The sequence below is a fragment of the Triticum aestivum genome, chromosome 6B (genome assembly GCF_018294505.1).
Source record: "Triticum aestivum cultivar Chinese Spring chromosome 6B, IWGSC CS RefSeq v2.1, whole genome shotgun sequence".
NCBI classification, from domain to species: domain Eukaryota; kingdom Viridiplantae; phylum Streptophyta; class Magnoliopsida; order Poales; family Poaceae; genus Triticum; species Triticum aestivum.
This window is the reverse complement of record NC_057810.1, coordinates 710,268,988-710,275,941: the sequence shown is the minus strand read 5'-3', so window position 1 is coordinate 710,275,941 and position 6,954 is coordinate 710,268,988.

Below are 6,954 nucleotides of genomic sequence, written 5' to 3'. Positions count from 1 at the left end.
GGCCTAGCCCATTAATTCTAACAGACACCAGCCGGGAGAGCTCCGTCCAAACTTAGTTGGCCTAGATATGTGGACCGTAACATGCACATAGTTCTACATGTGTCGCTGAAAGGATCGATATAGTTGACTAGAGGGGGGGGTGAATAGGCAACTAACAATTTTTAGCTTTTCTTTACCAAATTAAACTTTGCATCAAAGTAGGTTGTCTAGATATGCAACTAGGTGAATAACCTATATGATGCAACAACAACAAGCACACAAGCAAGCAAGGAATATAACACAAGTAAGCTTGCAAAAGTAAAGGCACGAGGTAACCAAGAGTGGATCCGGTGAAGACAAGGTTGTGTTACCGAAGTTCCTTCCTTTTGAGGGGAAGTACATCTCCGTTAGAGCAGTGTGGAGCCACAATGCTCCCGAAGAAGCCACTAGGGCCACCATATTCTCCTCACACCCTCACACAATGCAAGATGCCGTGATTCCATTATTGGTGCCCTTGAAGGCGGCGACCGAACCTTTACAAACAAGGTTGGGGCAATCTCCACAACTTACTTGGAGGCTCCCAACGACACCACGAAGCTTCAACACAATGGACTATGGCTCCGAGGTGACCTCAACTGTCTAGGGTGCTCAAACACCCAAGAGTAACAAGATCCGCTAGGGATTAGTGGGGGGAATCAAATTTCTCTTGGTGGAAGTGTAGATCGAGGCCTTCTCAACCAATCCCGAGCAAATCAACAAGTTTGATTGGCTAGGGACAGAGATCGGGCGAAAATGGAGCTTGGAGCAACAATGGAGCTTAGGGATGGAAGAGGTGGTCAACTAGAGGAAGAAGACACCCCTTATATAGTGGAGAGACAAATCCAACCATTATCCACTTACTCAGCCCGCGATTTGCGGTACTACCGCTCCAAACAAGCGGTACTACCGCAGGGGCCCATGGTACTATCGCGATGGACCACGGTACTACCGCTGCAACGACATGGGCTAGTCCAGGCCAGAGCCGCCAAGGCTGAGAGCAGTACTGCCGCTGACGCGGTACTACCACTCCCCCTTGCGGTACTATCGCAAGGCCAGAATGGACTAGGCTGGGAAGGGCACGGATGAATAAAAATACATCCGTGCCTACTTCCGCTGAAAATCGAACAGTGCAAAATTCCGACATGGTACTACCGCACCAGGCGTGTGGTACTACCGCGTAGGGAGCGGATGTAAAAAATTACATCCACCACTACTTCCACTCGTGTTACTGAGCCAGACCAGGACTCACGGTACTACCGCGTGCATGGGGCAGTACTACCGCGTAGGGCGCGGATGTAAAAAATTACATCTGCCCCTACAGCCGCAAGAGAGGCTGAGCCTGGCCTGAGGCACGGTACTACAGCTCCATAGGAGCGGTACTACCGTGTGCTCCTACGGTACTAACGCAAGGGCTTCTGGTACTGTGATACGTCTCCGTCGTATCTATAATTTTTGATTGTTCCATGCCAATATTATTCAACTTTCATATACTTTTGGCAACTTTTTATACTATTTTTGGGACTAAAATATTGATCCAGTACCCAGTGCCAGTTCCTGTTTGTTGCATGTTTTATGTTTCGCAGAAACCCAATATCAAACGGAATCCAAACGTGGTAAAAATGGACGGAGAATTATTTTGGAATATTCAGAATTTTCTAGAGAAAGAATCAACGTGAAACGGTGCCCGAGGTGGCCAATAGATAGGGGGCGTGCCTGGCACTCTCCTGGGCCACCCGTAAGGCGGTTGATGCTCTTCTTTTGCCGCAAGAAAGCTAATTTTACGTGAAAAATCTGGGCGAAAGATTCACCCCAATCGGAGTTACGGATCTCCGGATATAAAAGAAACAGTGAAGGGGAAGGATCTGGGAACGCAGAAACAGAGAGATAGATCCAATCTCGGAGGGGCTCTCGCCCTTCCCAAGCCATGGGAGCCAAGGACCAGAGGGGAAACCCTTCTCCCATCTAGGGAGGAGGTCAATGAAGAAGAACAAGGGGGCCCCTCTCCCCCTTGCTTCCGGTGGCGCCGGAGCGCTGCCGGGGGCCATCATCATCACTGCGATCTTCACCAACACCTCCATCATCTTCACCAACATCTCCATCACCTTCCCCCTTCTATCTACAGTGGTCCACTCTCCCGCAACCCGCATAACCCTCTACTTGAACATGGTGCTTTATGCTTCATATTATTATCCAATGATGTGTTGCCATCCTATGATGTCTGAGTAGATTTTTGTTGTCCTATCGGTGATTGATGAATTGCTATGATTGGTTTGAGTTGCATGTTTTACTATTGATGTTGTCCTATTGTGCCCTCCGTGTCGTGTAAACGTGAGGGATTCCTGCTGTATGCTTTGCAATATGTTTATGATTTGCTTATGGTGGGTGGCGTGAGTGACAGAAGCACATACCCGAGTAAGTAGCTTGTTTGCGTATGGGATAAAGGGGACTTGATACTTTAATGCTATGGTTAGCTTTTACCTTAATGAATCTTTAGTAGTTGCGGATGCTTGCTAGAGTTCCAATCATATGTGCATATGATCCAAGTAGAGAAAGTATGTTAGCTTATGCCTCTCTGAAAGTGCTAGTTATCGACTAGAGGGGGGGTGAATAGGCAATTTTTATGAAAGTCTTCAAAACATGAAAGTTTGGAAGACAAACATGAAAATAGGACCTATAAACATGCAGTGGAAGATGAACTACACTAGACAAGCCATAGTATGAAGCTAAAGCATGATGACTGATAGCAGCTAGGTAGTAGGATCAGGATGGAAGATGGTATGAAGCCAATCAGAACAAGTAGTCACACAGTGAAGTCAAACAGGTAGAGCAATAAGGCAATGACTTCACAAAGACAAACTATAAGTAAGGAGAGTAAGAGATAGAACCAGTGTGTTGTGAAGACAAGGATTTGTTCGACTAGTTCCAGTTGCTTTGTCAACTGTACGTCTGGTTAGGGTGGCTGAGATTGAACTCAGAAGACCGTGTCTTCACCTTATTCCCCTTGAGCTAAGCACACACAGTCCCCGCCCAATCACTCTGGTAAGTCTTGAAGGTAGACTTCCAAACCTTCACAGACTTCGTTCACCGGCGATCCACAATTTCTCTTGGATGCTCAGAACGTGATGCCTAACCAGCTGGAGGAATCACAGTCCTCAAGTGTAACAAGTCTTCAGATCACGTGGACAGAAAGACTTCAGTGATGCCAAACACTCTCTGGGCTTTGGGTGGTTTGGGCTTTGTCCTCGCAAGGATTCTCTCTCTCAAAGGCTTCGGAGGTGGGTTGCTCTCAAACGACAAAAGCCGTATCTAACTCTGAGCAGCCACCAATTTATGGTGTAGGGGGTGGGCTAATTATAGCCACTGGGCAACCCGACCTGATTTGTCCGAAACGACCCTGGGTCACTAAGGAACTGACACATGTCACAACGGCCAGATTTCAAACACACGCGATAGCTTGACTTGGGCTACAAGTAAAGCTGACTTATCCGACTTTGGATAAGATTTGCTCTCACTGTCTTCACTCGAAGACATAAGATTTGGTTGAGCATCACTTCAGTCACTCTGACTTTGTTCACTTGGACCCCACTTAACAGTGCGGTGGTTCCTATGACTCAACAAAGAAGAAAAGAAACAAAGAAACTACTAAGTCTTCGCGCGCCATAGTCTTCACTCAATGTCTTCTTCTGTCATAGTCTTCAGTGTGAATGTCTTCATGTACCACCATTATCTTCAATGTCTTCATACATTTTTAGGGGTCATCTCCGGTAGGTAAACCAAATCAAGGAGGGACTAATACCTGTGTTATTCTGCAATTCTCACAAACACATTAGTCCCTCAACCACGTTTGTCGTCAATACTCCAAAACCAAACTAGGGGTGGCACTAGATGCACTTACAATCTCCCCCTTTTTGGTGATTGATGAAAAACTGGTTGAAGTTTTCAACGGGGATATAAATATGTGAAATTGTAAAGGATGAGGTATTGTCTTCGTAAGTAGCAAAAGGCTCCCCCTGAAGATGTGCATATAAATGATTTGCTTTTGGAATGCAAATGCACATGGCAGGTTCTACTTGTGGAGATCGTCTTCAACTTAAGAAGACAATTCATCATGCATGATTCGGTGTAACAAAGATAACGACATGCATAATGAGAAATGTATGTATGCATAACGATTTAAGTGCGGAAGTTATCATCGCACATGCGGAATTTATCATCTCATCACAAAATAGCAAATAAGTAGCAGACGACCATCGAGTTTAAGTGTTACAACTCAGGAACCAAATGTATCAAGAGCAAGAGTTGTAAACACTAGGCAAAATATAATGCAACCGCCCATATGAACATGCTTGAAGACTATCAACTCATAGCTTCTCCCCCTTTTGTCAGTAAGGACCAAAAAGGTTTGAAGACAGTGAGCCTCTACTCGTTCCCAGAAGGAGTAGGAGAAGATGCAGGGTTGGTGTCGAGGTTTGGCGGTGCAGACGAACTTGGAGCAGTGTCGATATGCGTTGGAGGTGGCGAAGTGGCATCATCTTGATCATCAATCACACGAGCATTCACAGTTGCAGCAGAAGAGGAGTACTCTGAGTCTTCAAGAGATGGAGTGCGCCGCAGAACATCATTTCTGGGCGGAGTGGAATCAAACTTGAATCTTTCTGAGAAGCCATCGTCCTGAGGATCTTCCTCAGCACACATAAGTGTCAGCCCTTTCCATGTGCGTTGACAGGTTTCATGCGCGACTAAGGCATTCTTGGTTGCAAGGTTGCGAATGCGGTTGACGTCAGTCATGATGCTTTGCATCTGGCGCTTGAGCCAATCATCATGCCTATCCTGTTTCTTATGCAGGCCAACGAGAAGCTCTCGGTCACTGAGAACACGAGATCGCCTCCGAGGCCGTTGAGCAATTGTGCTGTTAGTGGCTTCGGTTAGGGCACGGTGAGGTGCACATGTAGTACCAGCCAACGGATAGACTCGAGTGGCAGCCATCACACCTTCAATGGGCTGAGTGAAGCCCTGACAATCAACGATATGAAGATAAAGTGGCTCTTTGTCAGGCTCTGGATAGATGGCTTCAACAGACATATCAACATCTGGCAAGAAGACAATGTGGTTGCGTGCAGATGGCTGATAGTTGAAGGCAGTTTGAAGCTTGATCAGACGCATGATCCATGGAGCATAAAACTTCAAGCCAAAAAATGTCAGATCCTGATGCAGCAAGTTGGCGGATGAAGAAATCTTGTGCATTGAAGCTTTTGCCATGAAGAATATGGAAGACCAATGTCTTCATTGCACCTTCTAGCTTAGCCTTTGGAGAATGTCTTTATAGGCCAGAGAGTTCTCCTTATGATGTGATAGATTGTGCGTGGTAGATACTCAAGGTCTTCAACAAAGAACTCCGTAGGGTATTCTGCATCTGGAGGCAATGGCTTCATCATACTGAGCATCTGGCTCATGTCGGGTTCTGGCTTGTGAAAGATGCTTTCGAGAGCAGCAGTGTGAAGCTGACAACCAGGCTCATAGAGATCACCTGGAGTGGGCAGGCCAGTAAGCTCAATGACATCAAATGCTTTGGCTTCATGATGGACATTTCCTGTCATCCACTCAAGGACCCAAGTCTTAGGATCCCTGTTGTAGCCTCTGATATGAAGGGTAGCGTAGAATTGAAGCAACAATTCTTTATTCCAGTGCTCCTTATTAGTGACGAAATGCAGTAAGCCAGCCTCTTTGAAGCAGTCGAGAGCTTCTTCTAAGCAGGGCAGGCCAGCTATGGCTTCAGTATCAAGGCGCATATGTGGAAATATGCGACCTTGGTTGTACATAATGCATGAATAATAGCTGCGCTGCTGATAGCTCCAGAACCGATCAGATGAAATCTTGGGCTTGGCGTAGGGCTTCTTGTCGCTATCGAAGAAGGTGTTGTGTGCAATGAAGCCGTTGACATTGAAGGATCCTGGTGAAGTGGCAGTACTTGGAAATCTAGGCAGTCTTGGCTTTGGCTTCTGAACCTGAGGCCTATGCTCGACATGGTAATCAAATTGAGGACCAGCAGCAGGTGGAGGAATCAGAATAGGCCATCAGACAGTGACAAGATGGCCATAGTTGTATGCTTGCTCGATAGTATGAGGCCTTGGAGGCGGAACATGAGCAGTGGCATTAACTTCTGGCAGCAGATTTGTGTCAGGTGCGGCATTGACTTCATCTGCTTCATGGGCTTCATTGGGCACTGGAGCATTGCCCACTGTAGGCTCCACATTGGCTTCAGCCATGACAACGTCATTGGCTTCAGGAATATCATTTGTGGCAGCCTCAGGATTCTCATCCTCCACTTGAGTAGCTGGTGGTTCTGGCACAGACCGATTCTCTTCATGCACTTCTTCTTGTGTTGTAGGGGGAGTAGCGACACGTCTTCTTCTTGTGTTGCTCCGGCTGATGCAGCGGGAGGGTCTTCAGCAGCATTGGTTTTAGACATAGGGACCGTCATAGAAGGATTGTCTTCAGGGAACACTTGACATGCCACTGAACTTGACAAGTTGGAGCCCTCTTCTGTGATGGTGGTCATGGAGACAGATGGCCTCAGGCCTTTGCAAAGCCGTTGGAATACGGGCGACGCCTTTGGTGATGGTGATGTCTCCATGTAGTTGTGATCATTGGACATGGGGCTGATGACGGGCACATATGATGGCTGGGGTGTACTTGGTGAGTCTTGATGTGGGGTAGCTTGTTGGAGGCGATCAGCCCACGATGCATCTTGTGATATTGGCGTCAAAGGACGACCAATAGTGATTAGCTCACTATTCGTTTGAACAGGCGATGATACCGTTGGGTGCTCGATCTGATTTAGGACTTCATCATCTTCTACATTGTCTTGGGGACCAATGTCTTCAGCCGCGATAGTATCAACGACTGGAACTTCTTGTTCTTCAGGAGCCTCTGTGG